Below are 12,664 nucleotides of genomic sequence, written 5' to 3'. Positions count from 1 at the left end.
TTCTTCTTTGTTGAGTCGCTCTTCCCGTTCCCAGCGACACCCAGTCTCTCAGAAGGCCCAACACAACAGTAGGCACTTCAATTCCCAGCAAGGAAAATCAGAGGGGAAGCTGGTGGTGAAGTCTTGTATCCCTGAGACTTCGGCAGGAGGCAAGCTCAGTGTTCAAGCCCTTAGAGATCTTCTTCAAGATGATGAAAGCACACGCAGTCCTTATCTCCTTGCGTTGGTAATGAAGCAACCACTGCAGGCCAACCCCCAAACACGCAGCACAGGGGTAGTCTCCTCCTTCAGTTTCTTGGTTCTTCTCCTCAGCAAAGGTTCATCTCGATTTCCAGAGTGATCAGATCTAAAGTCTTGGGGTCTGGGCCCCAATATTTATACTTACAAATCCTTTGTCCTCTGAAGGCAGAGGGTCCTGTACCTAGTCCAAACCTGTTCGGGGTGCATCCTGCCGGTGTACAACTTCTTCCTTTGTCAGTGTGGGCCAGGTTCATCAGACGCCCCACAGGAGGGGGAGCCGGCATTGTGGAAGGCAGGCACAGCCCTTTTCAGGCCCAGCTGCTACTCCTCCCACCACTCCCTATGCAGATAGGTATATTCAGCCTAGCGCTGACTCACCATGTCTCTTGGAGTCCCCCCCCCAGCCCCCCCCAGCACTGTCACTCGCAAACCAGACAGTCAATACAAAACCTCGCAGATGGAGGCTTAATGGTTAGGCAAGAAAATACCTACTTTCTAAAAGTAGTATTTTCAAACACAGAATGTTAAAACCAACTTCACTAAAAGATGTATTTTATCATTCTGAGTTCAGGCATACTAAACTCGAATCTCTACCTTGTTTCCTGGGTTCGGTAGGATTATAAAATGTTATAATTAAACTGCCCATTCTGGCCTATGGGAGCAGGTAGCCTTGCGATAGTGAAGAACGAAAATGGCTGTAATTCACTATCAGGACATACCACGCACATCAGGGCATGTCCTACCTTTAACATACAAAGCACTCTGCCCTCGGTCCTACCTTAGAGGTGGCTAACATGTAGAAAAGGGATTGTTAGGGGACTGGTGAGTGTGTGCATTTGCCGAGTCAGTCCCAGACTGCACGCAGGCTCTGCAATGGCAGGCCTGAGACACATTTTTTGCGGTGCTCCGGTGGGTGGCACAACCAGAGCTGCAAGCCCACCAGCAGCCTTTGATCACATGCCCTGGGCACACGCGGTGCACTGTACTAGGGTCTGATAGTAAATCAAATAAGCCAATCATGGAGTCACTAATCCATTACATCTCTTTACAAATAGGAAGTGCTTGCACTTTGGCACTGATTAGCAGTGGCAAAGTGCCCAAAGCATCTAAACCAGCAAAAACATATCAACAACAGAGGAGGCAATGCGAAAAAAGTGGAAGGGAGACCCACGCTAATGGGACCAGGTCTAACACCCTGGGTGCCATGCCCACAGACACTGCATGCAATATATGTAAGTCACCCCAACGGCAGGCCTTATAGCCCTTTGGCAGGATGCATTATATTACATGTGAGGACATATCTGCATGAGCAAATATGCCCCTCTGCTGCCTAGTGCAGTTCAAGTGAACAGAGAAACCATCTTCAGTATATGTACTGGGCACTGGTCATTACGAGTTTTCCCAGGTACATGATGGCTTCACTAAAACCTACGGTGTTTGGTATCAAACACCTTGCCTTAATAAATTCATACTGATGCCAGTAGTGAATTTATTAAAATATGCGCACCGAGGGCACCTTAGAGGTGCCTCCTGAAAACCTACCAGCCTCTTAATGTGCTGGCTGACTGGTATTGTTCAGCCTGCCACCACAGACAGGTTTCTTAACTCCTGCAGGTGAGAGCCCACACTCTCTGAGGCCAGAAACAATGGCTGCTTCAGAGGAAGGTGTTCACACCTCCTCCAGCAGGATGGCAGTGAATCTGCATACCAAGGTCAGGGACTTCAAACCCCCTGCTGCCTTTGATATGGGACCCCGGCTTCCCTCAGACCTTGGAGATGCCACCTACTGCCCTGAGGCCCATTTGGCATCAGGACAGGTAGGAAATTGGCTATGCAAGAAGGCATGGTGCACTATCAGGCCAGTCACACTCCTAAGATAAAGAAAGCTTTACCGCCCTCCGGGTGCAAACCATGGAGGGAATGCTGAAATGGGCCAAATGTGGGTCACCCCTTGATATTGTGCAGGCAAATATTTCCTCACTGCTATCTATAGAGCTAGCCCCATCCTTCTACCCGATATTAACTCTATCATTGAGTGAAGGTCAACTTCCACACAAGTGAAAGGCCACACTGCTAATTCCGATCCGCAAGATGGTGAACCTCCTGGCATCCGAATTGTCAAACTATCGACCCATCTTCCTTCTTCCTCTGATGAGCAAACTATTGGAAGGTTATATTAACAAAAAACTTACAGAACACACAGAGTCCTGTGGCTGCTGGACCCTTCACAGTCTGGTATTAGACCTATGCACAGTACTGAATCAGCTCTGATAACTAGATCACATCAGACATTCTCTTTACAACAACCAGGCTGTGCTGTTGGATTTATCGGCAGCCTTCGACACGGTGTTACATCACAAACTGCTCCAAAGTTTGGAGGAGATAGGGATTTGTGGACGAGCTCTAAAATGGTTTTCGAGTTTCTTAACTCAGCGTATGAAGACCATTAATTTGGGAACTTTCCGCTCTCGTACCATTGAGATCACCAAGAGAGTGTCACAGGGCTTTTATCTTAGCCTTGCATTGTTTAATGTTTATATGGCTCCCCTCACTAAGATTGTCAGAGAATTTGGTTTCACCCCCTTTTCATACTTAGATGACACCCAACTTCTTTTATCTTTTAACAGTAGCACTACATCCACTAAATCCTGTTTCTTGGAAGGCATGAAAGCAAGCTATGTTTGGATGACAGAAAGTTTTCTCCAACTAAATTCTGACAAAAGGGAGAGTATGCTTTTTGGCAATGTCCAAATACTCTGGTCTGCAGTGGTAGCCTTCAGACTTAAGCAAAGCATCAGTTCCCAAGATGGTGGTTAAAAATCAGGTTGTCCGTTTGGACCAGTCTCTTACTATGAAAGATCAGGGAGTGACTACCACTGGCATCTGCTTTCATATGATGGTCTCTTGTGTAGAATATTCCATCTCCTTCCATTATCTGTGCGAAAAACTCTTGTTCAAGCACTGATTATTAGTTGACTAGACTACTGTAACGGAATCTTGGCTGCAGCAAATGAATCTTTATTGAATAAACTTCAGGTGTTTCAGAACAATGCGGTCTGACTGGTCCAAAATATGCCAACCAGGACGGCTTCTCTTCCACCTCTGCGATGACTACACTGCCTCCCCATACGCCAGAGAATCAAGTTCGAGATCTGCTGCATAGTACTAAAGCGTTAAAAAGCACCCAGCAAGTGGTCATGACCAGTCCTGACGTAGAGACTTCAAACCTTACCTACAATGAACCCTTTGCTGGAAATGAAGCCATTAACTTTGACATCTGATAATTTCTGGCTTACAATCCCTTGTCCTGTACAAAACAGGATTACATCTGTTCTAGTATCCTTTGCACTGATTTTAGAGTGTTCTTATTGCTAACAGTAGATTTTAAAATTGTATGATATCCCACTGTTGACACACTGAACTGATGAATGATTTAAAAAATGTAGATTTTAATTATGGCTGTGATAAATAGTAAAATTGTTAAGGTTTTAATTAACTAAACAATAAACCTTACCTTACCTTACCATCACAGTGTGAGTCACCCAAAATAAGGTAGTGAAATGCTTATAGATTCATACAGTTCCATTGATACCATAAACATGCAAGAAAATACTAAAGACATCCATCCATTGTACAAAAATAGAAACATTCATGCACTTTATAAAGACTAGAGCTCAGAGATCTAATGATGAAAATATATTTTTGATTCCTCACAACCGGGAGACAACAGCCAACAAGTGTTTCACTCCATTGTGGCATGCAGGCCCAGCCCTTTTCAAGGCTAGAAAATACAATTGACACATAAATAAGTATAAAAAAATGTTTACAATTTAGTGTGTGCATGACAATCTGTGTGTATTGTGTCCAAATCAAGCAACAAAGTGTTGACATACTTGTTAACTGTTGCAAACATAAGTGAAGGCATGGACTACTTTCCACTGTGTGTCAAGTGGAGCACTGTGCATAGGTATCAAGTGATGGGGTTACTTGGGTTTCTCATGGCCAAGAAAATACACAGGCGGGAATATTCCCAAAGAATTACCTCAGATGTTGCGAAATGGTCAATAATCATTCACACCACACGGTACTAGATCAATTAATTCCAAGGCAAATCTAAGTGAGTCAAGGAGAAAGAACGATTAAGTAAGTGCCACCCATTAAAAATCACGCATCTGATGGTCTTAGACAGTTAGGCATGCATGCAGCAGCACCTGTGAAACTTCATTAGAACTGGGCAGTGTTAGACCTGGATTCATTGGCGTGGGGTTACCCTGTATTTTTGCCTTTACCGCTTGTGTTTTTACTGTGTGTTGGACTCTGTTTTGCTGCTCTAGATGCTTTGGGCACTTTGCCACGCTGTTCGGTGCCAAAGTGCAAGTGCTCCCTTTGAAAATTGTTGTTATGGATTGGTGATTCCATGATTGGCATATTTGATTTACTAGTCAGTCCCTAGTACAGCGCACTGTGTATGCCCAGGGCCTGTATATCAAATGCTGCTAGTAGGCTTGCAGCACTGATTGTGACACCTACACAAGCAGCCTTGCAACAAGCCATTGCAGAGCCTGTGTTCATCTAGTAGTGCTATCTCGACCTGGCAAGTGCACCCACTTGCCAGGCTCTAGCCTTCCCTTTTCTTACATGTTAGTCACCCCTAAGGTAGACCCAAGGTACCCCTGTGGGCAGGGTGCAGTGCATGTGAAAGGTAGGACATGCCCTGATGTGTGTGGCATGTCCTGAAAGTGAAATACTGCCGATTTCGTTTTTCACTATTGCAAGGCCGCCTGTTCCCATAGGATAGAATGGGGAGTTTGCTTATAACATCGTATAAACATAACTATCCCTGGGAACAGGTTAGGAAAATAAAGTTTAGCGAGCCTGAACTTAGAATGTTAACATGCATCTTTTAGTGAGGGTGATTTTTACATTCTGTGTTTGAAAATACCACTTTTAGAAAATAGGTATTTTCTTGCTTAGCCATCCAGTGTGCCTCTGCTAGGATGTGTATTGACTCTTGGAGTGACAGGGGCTGGAGATGCACAGTGGCTCCAGAGAGTCTGGATGAATCAGGGCTGGGCTGAAAAGACCTGGGCTGCATTTAGAGTAGGGGGAGGAGATCTCCTTTCACCTGAATGGGCCTGGTCTGCCTTCCACAATGCTGTCTGCACCACCTGCCGGGAAGCTGCACCAGAGAGGTCAGAACTGGTTTTGACTGAGCACAGGGCTTCTCTGCCACCAGAGAACAAATGATTTTGCTGTATAAATATTGGGGCCCAGACCCCACAACTTTAGATCACTTCTGGGAATCAAGAGGAACCTTTGCGAAGGAGAAGAGCTGGAGAAACTGAGGAGGAATACTTCCCCTGTACTGTTTGCTGTCTGCGGTTAGGCCTGCAGTGGCTACTTTCTGCCAAGGAAAGGAAAAATGACTTTGCTGTTTGTTGTGTCCCCTGCTTGAGGAAGATCTCCAAGGGCTTGAAACTGAGCTTGCCTCCTGTTCTGAAGTCTCCGGGACACAAAGACTTCAGTCCCAGCTCCCCTGAACTTACTTGCTCAGAGTTCTGACGTGTTAATAGGTGCCTGCTGTTGTTTTGGACCTCTGGAGGCTGTTTGCTGCAGGGAGCTGGAAAAAGTAAAGCAACCTCGAGAAGCGTGATGCATCTGCACCTGTTTCCGACACATTGCTGAAGAAATCATGGCAGCGCCAGCCCGCGGCTCGAGAAATCTCTACACGCCGCATCAAGTGCACCAATCTATGAAGTCTGAAATCACTGCACTGATTCCGACGCAAGGCCTGCTGTCCGGCTGCAAGAACCCACGCATCGTCCCGGATCGTCGCATCGAGGCACCAAGTCTGTCGCATCATTGGAGGACGCAGTAAGAAACCTACGCAACACCTCCCCACGCAGTAAGAAACCAAGCATCACCTCCTCTCCTATGAGGAACCAATGCATCACCTCCCCTGCACAGCAGTAAGGAACTGACGCATCACCTCCCCCGGAGCAAGTAACTGATGCATCACCTTCCCTGAGCGTAAGGAACTGATGCATCACCTTCCCTGTGACCCTTTTTGTTTGTGTGCGCGACGCATCCAAGGTACTTTGTGTGAAAAGTGTTGCATCTGCAATTTGCTTTGAACTGAATTATTTCTACCATTTTAGCGTCATATTTTCATTACTGTATTGTGGATTTTTGTCGTTTTGGTCTTGTTTGGTTCAGATAAATATTACTTATTTTTTTAAACTGGTGTGGTGTCCATTTGTAGTGTCTTCACTGTATCACTTCATGTGTTCACAAATGCTTGACACACTGCCTCTGTGATAAGCCTATCTGCTCGTGCGAAGCTACCAAGGGGGTGAGCAGGGGTTATTTTAGAAGTGTTTCACCCTTAACCTGACTAGGAAGAAGGGTCCCTACTTGCACAAAGGTACCTACCTCTGCTAACTAGAGACCCCATCTCTAACAGGCAGGGTGCGAAAGCCAAAAGATATAAAGCAGGTAACCGTCAAGAGGTGGCCTCTAAAGTTTGATGATCTACTAATAGTGGCCATCCACTCTAAGCAAAGAGTGGAGCGGGTAAACAGAGGAGAGTCATACCCGTTCGGGTTTGTAATATGGAATCTAATCTCTGGGTCTTTATCTAATGCGTCCTCACAACACTACAGTGATTGACAGCGTGGGGGCCATATTTGAGTGGTGTGCTGAAGTATGATATTGTATGAGCTTGTACTGAAAATCACACGATCTGTATTACACTTGGATGAAAATCCAAGTATGATCCATTATGCTGTACATAAACATGTAACGAATCATGATGAATTAGAGAAACACCTATGTACTAGAGTAGTCCCATTAGTAATATTGTACAATACATCCTCAATATATCTAAAGAGGCTATTGTCGTACATGGTGATTATATAGTGAGATGGAGTATAGGTACATGTTGTTACGACCTGATTTACCCGGATAAGTTCTTTACTTTGTAAGTTCATAGTTTATAAAGGAGTAATACAATATTACACCCCTTCATTCGGAGTTCAAGGTTGTTAGAGTGTGAATTCCAGATATGTTAAATTGCAACTAGACATACATGAATCGAGTAGTATATTCCAAAGGTTTGACTACATGATATACAAAATTATTGGTAATGTCAGCGCTGACCAAACACGACCTGCCTTAATAGTTTAGATCACAGAAAGAGAAGATATGTGGTAATGCCTCAGTACCTGGATATATTAGTTCAGGTTGCTCCTTGTGACATTTGTGGTTTGGTACACAGTTTACAATAGTGACAATTAACAGAAAGGGTTTCATAGATTTTGCATCTACTAATGTAATTAATGAATTAACATTGTAGGATCAAGTCAAACGGATAACCTAGGAACACTTTGGTACCTGGGGAGGAAGCAACAGTATGATGGAGTAAAAGTGCAGATTATTTGAGCCATTAAAGTAATTTGGCATCCTTATTTAGGACATTCCAGACTGTATCCAATAGTAGTATGTACTTGCTCTCTTTGTGTTGCAGAAAATATTGTGTGTAAGGCAAAAGTGCAGCATCTCGAGAATCATTTTTCTTGAGTTTATATAATGTACCGTTTGGATGGAGAATGCTTTTTTACTGCAACAATTCCTTGTCCATGTTTTTTAGAGGTATATAGGCTCACCATTTCAATTGTGATCTGGATGTAGTTAGTTTGTCAACCTATGTTATCCAATTTGCTCAAGATATCCATAGTGTCCCTATAATATGAAGTTAAGTCTTTCACATAGGGTTGTAACTAGGCTTGGGTGGAGTTCACAGAGCTCTGCTAACGGAACTCCGATGAAGTGCTGAAAAAACTCCGCGGAGTTCCACCAGCGGCAGAGTTCAGTAAGTCGTGCTGCTTGCGCTAATTTTTAGTGTCGGGAGTTTGCCCTGTGCTGAATAATCAGCGAGAATGGCACCACGCCCAGTGCAAGAGGGCACTGCTTCTTTCTGCCGCTCAAGCAGATTGCTCTACTCGAGCAGCAGCTTCCTCAAAGCGAGCGGCAGGGTTCGCAACACGAACGGCTTAACGTTGGTGAGCCGCGCAAGAGAAAAGCTCCGCTTTGCAGAGTTCTTCAAAACTCTGCGCTCCGTGCAGAGTAGGCAAAACTTCGCAATCTCCGCCAGCGGAGTGGAATTCGTTGCCCACCCTTACTTGTAACTGGTCGGCAATATACTCCCCCATGTCTGAGCAGATGAAATGGATTCCAGCTATGATTGGACAACCTGCACGGGGGAAACTGTGTTTATGGATATTAGGTAGTAAATAGAAAGCTACCATAGTTGGGTTTTCAATGTACAATGAGGTTTTTTATTCAAAGGTCAAAAGTTGTTAATTATACCATTGTTCAAATTTATTTTTCATTTCAGAATTGATTTCATTAGTGGGGTTATGTGCAAGTTTTAAATAGGTGGTGTCATCAAGTTGTCTTTTTGCTTCTTTGTTATAGTCATCCACTTGTAGAATCACAACATTGTCCCCTTTATCAGCTTCCTTGATGATGTTTTCAGAGCTATTTTTGAGATCTGTAAGGCTTGTTGTTCTGGAGATACTGATGAAGCATGATTTTTGCAAAATGAACCTGCTTGATCAAATCTGCTCATGTTCGTGTCATTAACAAAAACAAATGACTAATGGTGTGAAAAACTAATAACATGGGTTACCTTTTACAAGTTTACATGAAAAATGTGCAAAGACAAAGCACAAGACGTTTAGTAATAAACATACTATTAAGACATCGTTTCTATGTGGACCAAAAGCATTATGAGACAGAGAATGTAATAAAATGTTACATTATAAAAGCTTTCACGTAAAATTACGAAAATAATAATCAGAATGCTTATGGAAAATGGTTCATGAAATACTCATTTCTTTTTCTTTATAACAGAAGAGAGACATAATAATTATTAACAACCTTAATTAGATTATGCTGAATCTTTACTTAAACAAATTCATTATGTATTTTCTTTATACTACTTTATAATTAAGTGTGTCTTATTCTATAGGAAAACTTATAGGAAAACTGTTGATTTGCAGTTTATGATTTCCTATGAAGGCCTCAGAAATCTGCTGGAAATTATTATTTTCCTTACTTAAAATGTGGGCCTCATAAGAAATGTATTTTGTCCTTCACTAGTTCTGAAATGCTGTTTAGTGGTGCACAAAGCGATCTCTGGGAATGTCCTTTTTGTGCTAAATATTTGTTCCTCTATGAATGATTCAGCCCACAACTGTTACAAGCATATGTGAAATGTGCACAAGGACGTGGATACAGTTGCAAGATTCTTTCCCTGCTTCCGCGAAAGGATGACATCTTTCGTATTAACAATGAACTGCTTCGAAACATCTTAGAAGAACTAGATGAGATGATGATCACCTTATTTTTAAAGCCAAAAAGGTAGGGAAGAAAATGGGAATGATACTTTTGGAGGGTTAGACATTTGACATTTAGAGTATAATTAGTTCTGAAAGAAAGATTCAGGAGTAGTAGCTTTTTCTATGAGAGGAGAGCCTTGCTGGTATTTTCTCTGCCCTACTCTGGCTGGCAACTGTCTTGCACACCTGACAGACGCTGTCCTGATTACTTTGCACTTCATCGGCTGGTGATGTTTCCTTAAGCTATACCTTTTCGGCCAAAGGGTTGCTCATCTTAACTATAGCACGTTGTGCATTAGTTTCCTAGGTTCGTATGAAAATCGAATTGCTTATTGATATTTGCAATGAACTATTTTTTTTGTCTCTTCTTCTCTCCACTCATGCCTGTAATTGATATTCTGATGAATTCATTACAAGCTGTATTTCTCTTACTTGGGATTTTACCTGTAACATTGTTCTAATGAAGATTATTATAATGTTTTTCTATTGCATTCATGTATTGACCAATCATATTCTGAAATATTAGATAAAAGTGACTTGACAATTTATCATAGTTCGTCATTTATTGGTGAGTTTTGACGTACTGCAATTTGTGACTATGATTGTTAGTTAGGTATTTCCTTCATTATAGGTCCTCATGAAGGGAATATTATCCGTCTTTTCATTATCAAGTCCCTATTAGCTCTACTTAAAGGTCCATCGGAGGACCTGAGAACTGTAAGTGATTGTTGTGTTCTCATAGGCCCGAACACATGGTTATAAAGATCCAGTATAAATGAATTAGTGAATATTGTATATGGTTATAAAATTTACACTGCTTCCGCTGCATCAATACTCTTAGGTAAACATTTATTTTTTGGGGGTATATCTACCATACTCTTTCTCCAATCCTGTAAAGTAGCCATGAGGAAGACATCAATGGAGTTACCAGTAGGTACGTGTGTGTGAAAGAAGATTTGGTCTTAATGTTGCTGGCTAAAGTTTATGCGATGTAAAATCCTAGGTCATCTGCAGTTTTACTTTGGGGTGGGTCATGATTGCTATCTGTAATGGATAGTGTAATGCATATCTTTCAACTCGAAAGAGTTCGTGGGTGTGGTTGTGGGGGAACTTGTATCAGATGTTCAATGATTGGTAGAAACCAAATCTAAAATGTGGCCAGCTGAATGAGTAGACGCAAGGACCAGTTGGTTCAAATTAAAAGCGGAAACATTGTCAGAAAATAACTGCACATTTGTGTCATTCACATTATCTATGTGTAAATTAAAATAACCTAAAACAGTAAAGTTTGTGTACTGAATACAGTGTTGAGCAATAGTCTCTCTTAGCAAATCGATTAAACCAGATGATTGCTCTGGGAACCTATAAATTAAGGCTCCTGCGAAGGAGGTTTGTAGAGACTTTTAAATTTTAAAACCAAAACCTTCTGCCTCAGACAACACCAACAATGTAAAAGTGGAGAATTGAAAAACATGTAGAAAAATGATAGCTAGGCCTTCTCGTTTCTTCCCCACTCTAGCTAGATGAGTGATTAAGTAACAATGTGGAACTGAGTTTGATGTTTTGTTAATCAACGTTTCTGTAACAAACATAATAACTGGCTTGATATCTAAAATACGATCTGCAATGTCATGAGCAAGTTTAGCCAATTATTGTGAGTTTAAAAGCACCCAATTAACTTATAATTACATGATTCCATAGCATTTTCCTAGATGGATTCTCTTGGTTGTCCTTGCTCCCTTTGAGTTCAGTCATGACTTATCTATGGCACTTCATGCAACTTAACGTTAAAAAAAAACTGAATGTACCCGTAACTGGCTTTTACAGCCATGCTGATACTCCAATTTCTTTCAATTTCTCTGGGGAACAGGCTTATATATAACTGTCGTGTTCCAAATGGCCATATTGGCTGGCGCTGACTGCGGGACAGACGCATGGCGCAGGAGGGCTTTTCATTGGTGCGCCAGCTGCACCTGTGTGCCTGTCCGCTGTGTGGCCGTTCCGCTGCTGTTCTTTTTGAAGGATGCAGCCAGTTGCATCCTTGTAACTGCTAGTGCGCTAAGCGTCACAAAATGGAATCTTTAAAATCTCTAAAAAAGGAGGAAAATGGCCGCTGCATGTCCAGCTACTCTTCACAGTATTAAGCGGACCTGGTAACTAAAGTGTCAATGCAATATAATAACAGTACATTTAATGTAAACACACTTAATTCTCAAAGTACTCAATTCATTTTAAAATACAGAAAAAGCAGAACATAAAATATAACTGTCCCCCTAAAATATCCCACTTCCTTTCAAAACTCAGTGAATTATTAAATGATTTCTAAAAGTTCTCAAAAGTAGTAGGGAAAAAACAAAAACCTTAAACTAAACTGTGCATCCACGCCACTGCAGTTCTTTTAAAGGTTGGAGCCAACTGCATCCCTGTAACTGCTGGTGCACTAAGTGTCACAAAATAGTGGCTTGAAAATGTTTAAAAAGGACGAAAATGGCTGTCATGCTTCCAAATGCTCTTTGTAGTATAAAGCAGACCAAGTGTTAGTGCTGTATAAAAACTGTACATTTTAACACAATTCATTCTCAAAGTACTCAATTCATTTTAAAATACAGAAAAAAAACAGAACATAAAATACAACTGCTCCCCTAAAATATCACGCTTCCCTTCAAAACTAAGTCAATAATTGTAAGATTTCTAAAAGTTCCCAAAAGTAGTAGGGAAAAAATATAAATCTTCACTCATAAGCTGCGCATTCGCTCCACCGCCGTTGGTTTAAGGAGTGCAGCCAATTGCATCCCTGTAACTGCTGGTGCGCTAAGCGTCACAAAATCGAAGCTTGAAAATGTCTAAACGGGAGGAAAAATAGCTGGCACATACCTGCCTGTTCTTCACAGTATAAAGTGGACCTTAGAACTAAAGTGTCAGTGCAGTATAACAACAGTATCTTTAAACTAATTGCAACATCTCAACTATATTGTTAAAGAAATTGCCCAAACCCCACTCAGTTCATTGCTGTCTGATACCAA

The sequence above is a fragment of the Triturus cristatus genome, chromosome 7 (genome assembly GCF_964204655.1).
Source record: "Triturus cristatus chromosome 7, aTriCri1.1, whole genome shotgun sequence".
NCBI classification, from domain to species: Eukaryota; Metazoa; Chordata; class Amphibia; order Caudata; family Salamandridae; genus Triturus; species Triturus cristatus.
Note: the sequence above shows the minus strand (reverse complement) of the source record.